This window comes from Colletes latitarsis, chromosome 14, assembly GCF_051014445.1.
Source record: "Colletes latitarsis isolate SP2378_abdomen chromosome 14, iyColLati1, whole genome shotgun sequence".
Lineage (NCBI taxonomy): Eukaryota > Metazoa > Arthropoda > Insecta > Hymenoptera > Colletidae > Colletes > Colletes latitarsis.
In genome coordinates this window covers 14762125-14773432 of record NC_135147.1, presented here as the reverse complement: position 1 = coordinate 14773432, position 11308 = coordinate 14762125, and positions in this window count along the sequence as shown.

The window sequence follows — 11308 nt, the reverse complement described above, 5'->3', positions numbered from 1 at the left end:
CAAGGCACGGGCATGGAAGGACCTTCTCGGGGAACTGAACAGAGATCCGTGGGGGCGCCCGTATAAGCTTGTAATGGACAAGCTTCGTCCATGGTCGCCCCCTCTGGAGACTCTCGACCTCCAGTTTTTAGAGGAGGTAATATCAACCCTGTTCTCGGGGTCTAACCGGGTCGGGGTACCACCGCCTCGAGAACCCTGGGACCCTAACATCTGGTCCCAGGAACTGGAGGTCATCCCCGAGGAGATTCGCCGGGCTGTTCGTCGCATGAGGGCTAGATGTTGGCCTGTGCCCTTGACGTCTTGAGCCCGCGGTTTGGGAGGCTGCTCAGCGGTTGCCTCCGCCGAGGGGTATTTCCCTCGCCTTGGAAGTCGGCGCGTCTGGTCCTTCTCCAGAAGGCGGGAAGGCCCGCAGGTACGCGCTTCGCGTACCGGCCGGTGTGTCTGCTAGATGAGGCGGGCAAGTTCTTTGACCGCATAGTGGCTGCCCGTCTCTAGGAGACGGGGTGTGGATGTTGATGAAAGGAGGATGGAGTATAGGAGGTTGTTGGCGGAGTACAAGGGTGAGATGTGGAGAGCGAAAGAACGGAATTGGAGAGAGTTTGTGAGTGAATCTTCCAACCTTGATCCGTGGGGTCCTGTGTACAAGATTTGTCGTGGGAAGTATGCGAGGGATAGATTGAGTGCGATGAAAGTGGATGGTGTGGTGTCGAGTACGTGGAGGGAGAGTGTGGATATGTTGATGGACAGGTTTTTCCCTGCTGCCAACATAGGTATGGATGAAGGACGGAGGCTGTATGGGGACTTCGGTGGGATGGGTTTTGAATGGAATGAAGTGGATGAATCTGTGAGAGCTTTGAAGTTGCGTAAGGCGCCGGGGTTGGATGGGATCAGTGTGGAAATGTTGCGTGTTGTGTGGAGGGTGATTCCGGAGTGGTTGAAGAGAGTGTATGATTTGTGCTTGGCCGAGGGGTATTTTCCGGTTGAGTGGAAGAAAGCGAGAATGATTGTGTTGTTGAAATCGCCGGAGAAAGTGCGGTCGGATCCTGGGTCCTACAGGCCGATATGTCTGCTGTCGGTGTTTGGGAAAGTGCTAGAGAGGATGATGGTGAGGAGGCTTGAGCGGAAGGTGGGTGACAGGATGAGCCCGGCGCAGCATGGGTTTGTGAGGGGCAGGTCGACGGAAAGTGCTTGGTTGTGTGTGAAGGAGTATGTGAGAAATAGTGAGAGGAAGTATCTGCTTGGAGTGTTTGTCGATTTCAAGGGTGCGTTTGATAATCTTGAATGGGGGAGGGTGATTGGGAAGTTAAGGGATGTGGGATGCGAGGAGATCGGGTTATGGGAGAGTTATTTTAGGGAGAGGATGGTGTGTATGGTGGGTGCGAATGATGTAGTGTAGAAGGAGGTGCGGCGGGGCTGTCCGCAGGGTTCCATCTGTGGTCCATTTATATGGAACCTGATGATGGATGAACTCCTGTGGCGGCTGACTGAGGCTGGATGTAAGTGTGTGGCGTATGCGGATGATTTGGTTTTGTTGGTGGAAGGGCGGAATCGGGTAGAGCTAGAGCGAAAGGGAACGGAGTGGATGAGGATTGTGAGTGATTGGGGACAGCGTGTTGGTGTGGGTGTGTCTGAGAGTAAGACCGTTTTGATGTTGTTGAAAGGGAGTCTGGCTGCTACCAGACGTCCGGATGTCCGTGTGGGTGGTAGATTGATTGCGTATGTGGAGAGTGTTAAGTATTTGGGTGTGTGGATGAGTGAGAGAATGCATTTTAAAGTGCATTTAGAGTATTTGAGAGTGAAAGTTACGAATGTGGTAGGGCAGATGAGGCGTGTGCTTAGGTGTGAATGTGGTATGAGAAAGCGTGCTATGCGAGTGATATATAAGGGTTTGTTTGCGTCGTGTGTTATGTATGGTGCCAGTGTATGGGGTGATGTGATGGAGTGTCAGTATGCAAGGGATTTGATGAATAGGTGTCAGCGGTTGGTTATGTATGCGTGTTTGAATGTGTGTAGAACAGTGTTGACGGAGGCCATGCAAATGCTGATGGGGGCATTGCCATGGGACCTCGAGTGTAGGGTAAGGAGTGTATTGTTTAAGATAGCCAAGGGTGTGAGGTTGAGTGTGAGAGATTTTGTGGATGGTGCCGAAGTGGAGGGTATGTCGCTGGAGGAGTGTAAGAAGTTTGTGAATGTGAGAGCATATGAGCACTGGCAGAGAAGATGGGATGAGAGTCGGAAGGGAAGAGTGACGTATGAATTTGTGCAGAGTGTTAGGTTCTCGGGGATGAATGTGAGTTTTGAGCCGGGACTGTATGTGTGTTACTTGTTGACTGGGCATGGCAGTATGAATGCATTTTTGTATGACCGTGGGTTGAGTGTAAGTAAGGAGTGTTTGTGTGGTGCTGAGTGTGAGGATTGGAAGCATGTGTTGGTTGAATGTCCGTTGTATGATGATGTGAGGTGCCTGGTTGAGTGTGGTGTGTCGGTTAGGAGAGAGGATGGGTATGTGGATGTGAGTGGTGTGTTGGAATGTAAGGAAACGTACGAAAGATTCTGTAAGTTTGCGATGGATGTGTTTGCTAGAAGAGTGCGAATGAGAAGGAATGTGTGATTGTGTGTGGAGTGTCCTGTGGTCGCAGGGGGGGTCCTGCAGATCAAAGACCCTAGTGGTTGATTCCTGTAGGACCCTTTGGAGGGTAGCGTCTCCACGTACCCGAGGCGCGGGCTGACCGATGCCGGTGATTGTAGGGTCACCAATCGGTAGTGGCATGCCACGCAGATCCGACCAGTGATCTAGACTGGTACCGCGGGGACCGGGGGCCCACCGAGGAGTGCCTCGGGCCCGGTCGTGGGAAGGACCATCGCGGGGGCAGTGGTTGATAGCTACATGCTGGCTAGAGGGCCCATTCTTGGTCTTCGACGGGGGAGCTGCGAATACAGCTCGGGCACCGACCTGCTATGTCGGTAGAGCGAGGAAAGGCGCTCGGCCCCACCAGTGACTTGTCGTCGGGACCTACATCCCGCCGGCATACTGGTAGTCCTCGTCCAGACGGGGACGCGCTGATTGGGCGTATCCCAATCCCGCGCCCGTGGGGGCCGTGTGTGTAGGGCCTTTTGGCAGGAAACGTACGGGAAACCCACGGCTATTCTGTCTCAGGGCAGTCGTCGGGGATTATCTCCGCGGCAGGTGGATCGAGTATCCGGGCCGGGATGGTGATATGCGGAGGGAAGTGTACTGCGGGGTTCCGCAGGGGTCGGTCCTCGGGCCACTCCTGTGGAACATCGCGTACGACGCGGTGTTGCGGGCCGACCTCCCCGACGGCGTCAGTGCCGTGTGTTACGCAGATGACACACTAGTGCTGGCCGTCGGGGCTCAGTGGGGGAGGGCCAAGCGCCTCGCCGAGGAGGGGGTGCAACGCGTCGTCGACCGGATCAGGGGGATGGGGATAACGGTGGCGGTCCATAAGACCGAGGTGATAGCGTTCCATTCACCTCGGCAGGATCCGCTACCCCCTCTGATCCGGGTGGGTGAGGCTGAAATCGAGGTGAAGCCCCGGATGAGGTATCTGGGGCTGATCCTCGATAGCCACTGGCGCATCGAGGAGCATTTCCGCTGCCTGGTTCCCCGGTTGGAGAGGATGGTCTCGGCTTTAGGCCGGATCCTCCCCAACCTGGGGGGCCCGGCGGGACGAGTTCGCCGCCTCTATGTGGCAATGGTTCAGTCGGTGGCCCTATACGGGGCCCCCGTCTGGGCGGACGACCTGGCGACCTCCCGGCGCAGTATGACGATGCTGCGTCGGGTGCAGATGCGGATGACGCTGAGGGTCGTCCGCGGCTACCGGACCGTGTTGCATGAGGCGGCGACGGTTCTTGCGGGAATGTCGCCCATGGATCTCCTCGCGCGGTCGCACGCGATGATGTATCGTCATCGTGTCGACCGTCGCGCGGGAGTGGGGGCGGTCCCGGAAGAGCAGGAACCTGCTTGGGGCGATTTGAAGCGCCAGGCCCGGCAGTTCGTGGTGCTCGTGGGGCGGAGCGGTTGGCCCTGCCAACTGCAGGGCACCGGACAGTCGGGGCTGTTCAGCCACTCCTGAGTGAGTGGCTGGACAGAGGCCATGGAAGCCTCACTTACCGGCTGGCATAGATATTTTCCGGGCATGGCAGCTTCGGAAGATACCTGTGCCGGATAGGGAAGGAGCCGACGGCGCGTTACTGCCATTGTGACGCCGAGCAAGACACGGCTGATCATACCCTCCAGGTATGCCCAGCGTGGGAGGGGAAACGCCGTGTCCTGGTCGGCGTCATAGGGCGGGAAGTCTCGCTGCCGGATGTGGTGCGCGCCATGCTCGGCAGCGAGAGGAAGTGGAGGGCCGTAGCCTCCTTCTGCGAGACCGTAATGCTGCAGAAGGAGGCCGCGGAAAGGGTGGTATGGTGGCGCGAGGGCGTCGCGGGCGGCCGCCTTTGCGCGGCGGATGACCCTGTCTGGGAGGGGGGCCCTGAGGGGAGCCTCCTCCCGCCAGGCGGCGAAGGGTCGGACCGGGTGGGTCCGGCCCACGGGGAGGCACCCTAGGTGGCCTGGAGCGGCCATGAGCTCCCGGCCGCCGAGGGGTAGAAACGGGGTTGCAGACGGTTGCGAGTTGGGGCTCGCAGCCGCCACTAAACGCGGCCCCGGGACGGATGGCGGCGGGATGCAGTGGCCCCGTCCTGCCGCTATGAGACAGAGTGTCTACCGGGTGGACCGTTTGTCCCCCCCGGGGATGGGTGCAAAACGCGGGCACGGGGAGGATACCGGAAGAATGCTTGAAGCGATTCCCGGTATACTCCCAAATCGTGCGGAAGGGTCACCGTGGGGTTTTTAGTGAGTAGGTCCCGCGCCCGTCATTCTACGGGCGCGGGGAATCCCACACGCCCCTCCCACCTCTCCCCAAAGAGGTGGGAGGGAGTCTTTCAAAGATTTTCCCCACGACAAAAAAAAAAAAAAAAAAAAGTACCTGGCCCGAGTTGCTGAATGCGTGATGTATTGCGCGTTGGCCTCCTTCTGTGAGGTAGTTATGGCACAGAAGGAGGGAGGGCTCGGAGAGGGGCGAGGGCGAAGCGACCTTCGCCTCCTGGCCCCCTTCAATAGCGCCTGAAGAGGTGGGGCGGCCCGTCAGCTTTCACCTCCGGTCACCACGTCGATGGCCGGGGGATGGACGGGCCGCCCGTAGGCGCTGCAGGTACTCGGCGTTAGGGTCCCGAGCACCGAAGTCAGCTCCGGGGCCGCGGGCGTCGGGTGACCTGGCGTCCGCGACGGAGAAATTAGGGGGGGAATGACACGTTGTCGTTTCGAGTGGATCCCTCGCAGAACGAACGTAGCGTGTTTTGGTAAGATTGGCCAAGGTGTGAAAGAAAAGTGTTTGGGACAGAGTACTTGAGATTATCGTGTGAACGGAGAGCGAGTGGCCACCCAGGGATCAAGGCGAACGTGACTGAATGTGTCTTTCGAATGGTTGATGACTACATCTAGGGTGAACGAAATGAAGTGAAAGAAAGAATGAAAGAAAAAGTGAAAGAAAATGAATGAGCGAATGAATATAAGCCGCAGGAAAAGCGCGCAGCGGGCCAAGGGTTTTTTCCGAGACTGCGAGAGAGTTCGAGCGTGAATTGTGTGTCATCCTACGTTAGTTGTATTTTTTCTGCAATAAACGTTATTGTTTTTGAAAAAACCTTTGCAACGATTAATTTAATACCTCGACGCTCATCCATGGGGAATTTAATACAAATAATTCCTACAGTTAATAATAGCTAGAAGTTCCGGTAATTATTTAGAAGTTTGCCCTCCTCACCGATTTTCGTGACCTGGAAATATGTTGTCAAAGTCATCATTCTCAACAACTTTTCCCTATACATGTTACCGCCGCTTGGCCTTCGTTTTCCAAATATTCGCAAAAATAATTTTATTGCCGCCATTCACCGATTGTCAGTTCAAATCCACAATTGCAGACATTTTTTTTCCTGCAACGAAAAACAAGAATATGGAACTTCGTTCCATGAGCCCTGCGGAACAATAAATAAAACATCCCCCACGACTTGAACAGTAATATATTAAATGCGTTTTGCTAACTGGGGGGCTGCTCCCCCCCCCCCCCCCCCAACAACTATACTAACTAGTACCAATACCCATTTTTAATATAATATATCTCGAAAACTAAGGCCGAACGGCGGTAACATGTATAGGGAAAAGTTGTTCAGAATAGTGACCTTGACAACATATTTCAAGGTCATCGAAATCGGTGAGGAAGGCAAACTGCTAAATAATTACCGATAGTTCCTTTTCGGTAGTAGAGTAATTTTGTTCAGAATTATTTAAAGTTCTCGAATAATAAGCTATAGGTAAGTCTTTAGAATCTTTCATCTGCGAAAGAACTCCGCCAATACCTCCATTAAATGCGTCACAAGTGACGACAAACGGTTGAGAAAAATCAGGATATTGTAATAAAGGTTCGTCGATCAAAATTGATTTTATGGGGTATATAAGAAGAGTTCTAAGCTATGGGGCTCCGAGGGATCCGTGGGGCGGGGGGCCGACGGTCGGTAATTAGTATCAACGGTTGGTAATTATCAGAGGTCGGTAAAAAGAGCGGAGGAAAGAAATTAGATATCTTTGATGATTTAAAAGATGATATATTTAATTTTTATCATAATGCTGGCGTGAGAGTATAAATGATGCAGAGATCGGTAAAAAGTGAAAGGGGAAAGAAAGTACATGTCTTTGGTAAAAAAAAAGAAGTAATTATCAGAGGTAATTATCAGAGGTCGGTAAAGAGGAGGTGGAGAAAGAAATTAGATGTCTTTTGACTATTTTAAAAAAGTGATATATGTAATTTTTTATCGCAGTTCAGTGACAGTATAAATGATACAATCTTATTTCACAAAATTAAATACATTTCTATTTAGTTATTGACAGCATCGTATAAAATATTATTCCGCGCAAATGCTAACAGCTCAAAATCCGCAGGCGAATTTCTATCGTAATACTCATGAAGGATTTTGTCAGCCTCGCGTTTATGCATAATACCATCCCGTTTTAAAATAGTTGTAAATTCTTTGTATTTCTTGCTAACAGTGCGTATTTTGACATAGCCACGAATATGCATGCTCGACGCACTGTTCCAGTTCGAATAAAAATAATATAGTTGACGGTTTCATATACATGCAATCATCATGTAATTTCACTTGTACAATGCTCATGTCACGCATTGTAACAACCGTAAGCACCAAATCACAAATTGATAATGATGTTGGAGGAGCTGATTCTGCATGTTGTTCGATATCCTCGCGTTTCTGAATCAACGCCATCCATGTCGAATGAGGCAGCAACAATGCATTTCCTCGAGAATCGCCAAGAATAAGTTTCACAGCGGATAAAGGTCCTACGTCGATTCTAATATCCAGGTACATACTTGTATGCTGTGGATGTGAGGTCAAACCTCCTTCCTAGTATATGAGGCGTAGAACGTTGTTTCTTGCTACTGTAACGTATGTAACGAATGAAAGGTAAGTAATGACGATAACAAAATGATGATAATAATACTTACTCATGACTTATGCACGCCGTATCGCGAGAAATGTAGTAATTCATTTTTCAGAAATTGGAACATAGAACCCGCGAATACTGTAGTAATGTGCTAAAACATGTTTAAATGCGAAGCAGATGTCGTATAGTGGGAGGGAATTTCTATCACGTGTTCTTCTGCGAAAAACGCAACCTATGCAAAGCGTATAAGATTTGCAAAACGTCGTGGAAGTGTGTCTGCTGCAATATTATATGACATAACAAAGATAGATAACGTTTCACGACGATACTATCGAACGTGATATACCCTGGGAAAAATTTTAATAGTGGATTCTGGAGGTCAAAATAAGACGAAAATCAAGAATACCAATTTGTTGATGGAGGCTTCGTTAAAAAGTTATTAACGTTTAAAGTTCCACCCTTCCTGAATTTTTTTCTCGAAACTGCGTAGAAATTCGAGAAAAAATAATTGTAATTGACCCCGCAATCGAAAATAATTTTTCCAAAACGATTTCAAATTATTTTTTCCGTCGAAAAATTTCACACATTCTCGAATTTTTTTCTAGAAAGTGAGTAGGATTTCGGGGGTATATGTATTCATCAAAAATGATTATAATTGACCCACGCAACCGAAAATAATTTTTCCTGAACGATTTGAAATTTTTGAATTTAATTGTTAATAACTTTTTAACGAAGCCTCCTTCAACAAATTGATACACTTAATTTTCGTCTTATTTCAGCCTCTAAAATCTCCTATTAAAATTTTTCCCAGGGGTGGTCGAATACCCTGTAATGTGAATATGGAGCAGCACTTAAAAACGCAACGTTGCATCACGTGTAGCAAGCGAAGCGGATATCGTAGTGGGGGGGGGGGGGGAATTTTTATGTCACGTGTTCTTCTGCGAAAAACGCAATCTATGCAAAGCATATAAGATTACCTTGAATACGTGCAAAAACGCAACTTTTGCAAAACGTATAAGATTACAATCGCGTACACAGAAATGTAGTAATTCATTTTTTCAGAAATCAGAAAGTAGAATCCGATAGATAATTTCACGACGACGACGATACTATCAACGACGAATACCACGAGTGTGAATATTGTGCAGCACTTAAAAATGCAACGTTGCATCACAAGTACCAGGGGGAAGCGGGTGGTGCATAGTGGGGGAGAGGAATTTTTTATGTCACGTGTTCTTCTTCTGCGAAAAGCGCAACTTTTGCAAAACGTTTTAGATTACCTTAAACACGTGCAAAAATGCAACTTCTGCAAAACGTATAACATTACATTCGCGGACACAAATTTTTGTAATATATCGAGTGCACCACCGTAGGAAAGAAGAAGGATTTTGTTAGCCTCACGTTTTATGCACAATACTATTCCGTTTTAAAATAGATGTCAAAATTGTTTGTATTTCTCGCCTGAATATTGTGCAGCACTTAAAAACGCAACGTTGCATCACGTGTACTAAGGGAAGCGGGCGGTGCATAGTGGGGGAGAGGAATTTTTATGTCACATGTTCTTCTTCTTCTGCGCAAAGCGCAACTTTTGCAAAACGTTTTAAATTACCTTGAACACATGCAAAAAAATGCAACTTCTGCAAAACGTATAACATTGCATTCGCGGACACAGATTTTTTGTAATATATCGAGAGCCTTACCGTGGGAAAGAAATTAGATGCCTTTTTTGATGATTTAAAATATAATATATTTATTAAAGCAACGAAAGATTATATTACAAAACATTACTTTTATGGATCCACGAATTGTGCGAGTTATTGAGTCCTACCCATTTTACGTACACACTGTTCCCCTTCTTACGCAATACTTTTTCAACCAGATACACGTCGAAATTAGCAACGCGTTACAACTCGTGTTCGTAGAATCCTCCGGCAATTGGTTTTTCATAAACATCTTTCAGCAGATACGTTGCAGGATTAGTTGTCTGTATCTCGGCGATTGTAAATATTTCAGTGGTCCAATTCAGTGTGTAACCTTTTCCAAAATTGTCGTAAATTTGCTCACACGTACCGCATCTCCCACTTTGAATCTTTACGTGATTATACACCGTTATTAGGAGCTTAGTGGCGTTTGTTGGTGTAACGTCAATTAGTCGCATACCGATAGTTCGATGCTTTCGTGCATTGTAATTTCATACGAGATGCTGCAGCGAGTCGATCCATTTATAATTTCCATTAAGCGTAACAGTTTACGTAAACAGTTTAAGTAAACAGTTTCCACATGTCGTTTTTGAGCGCACGATTGAACTGCTCGACGACTAACGTTTTCATCACTTGTTGGATGACTAACTTCCTGATCCTTTAGTTACTGATAATCTCAACCCAGCGACTTTGACGACTGAGTCACTCTTGTTTTCGTTAAACTTCTAGAGATAGCTACGTTAGTCATCCTAGGACTAAGGGTTAAATGTCCAATCCCCACCAAATAGAAACATTATATAAGGACTCTTCAGAATATGAAGAGGGCTTTTTTTTCTCTTTGACTGTCACTCGTTACGACACTCAGAATTACTGTTCAAGACGAATTGCCGAGTTCCGAACTATTAAGATTTAAGACTTCGTGTATTAAGTGTTAGTATTTCGTGTATTAAGTTTTAGTATTAATAAAATCATTATTTGCTAAAACATCGGAATCCAACACACTGAATACGTTGAATAATGATTTATGTTGTGGTTTGACAAAAGTTTTTGTACATTTGTATTGTAAAATTCCTTTCCTTTGTCGGTCTGCAAACTTTTCGGATATCTTCCACTGTCTCGGATTATCTTCCCGATCGACGTAGAAACTTCCTTTCTATTCTTGGTTTTTAGGGGTATAGTCCATGCATGCTTACTTAACATATCGATAACAGTGAGTATGTAAAGGAAGCCTCTGTTATACCACGTGTAAGGTCACATCTCAACCACGTTCGTTTGCCATAGGTCGTCGTACCCATGTACTATGACGCGTCTTCGGCGAAAATGCGTTCTCGACGGAGCATGCAATTCTTCCACAAGACATCGTTTCTCGATACTGGGGGTTTTTCTTCTTAGCCATGTATGACTCGCTATTGACGCGAAGACCTGACGTATAGTCCGGGCCACGATATAGCGAGGTCGTAAACTCGAGTGGGTGTCAAAGTTTACACGTTTCAGCCCCCGAAACAAGTGAATTAATAGAAATACAAGTAGCTAAGGGCCTTAGACCATAGTCAGAGCCGTACGAAAAAATATTTTATCTAGTGTCGCCATTTTTAAAAAGCCATTTTCAGAGGTATCGTAACAGGTAAAGGTCTTACTCAAGTCTTTAATATCTTAATTTACCTGCTTATAATATATGCATCTAGAAAACGTAAAAAGGTAGTGCAGTTACGGACACAGAAAAACATTCAGAAAGGCACCCTCAAGCAAGATGTCATGTACGGCCCTAAGTGCCGCAGCAGGAGTCGGTCCCAGCCGTCAAGAGTTTAGTTTACGACCTCGCTATATTTTGGCCCGGACTATACACGCCTTATCAAACATCAAATCGACGTTCAACGTCCCAACGTCCCAACGTCCAGCTATTGATGCATTTGATTTCGGAATTCGGTAATATCCCTCTCCAATTGATTCAGCTGATCTTTCAAGCTGTGAACGTAGTCTTGAAACATGATCATCTTCTTGTCGATTTTTTATAATTGTCATGTTTTCTTGCAAGTACAGCTTGTTGATAACATCGCCATCCTCTACAGGCTGTGCTACCCGTCGAATCTTG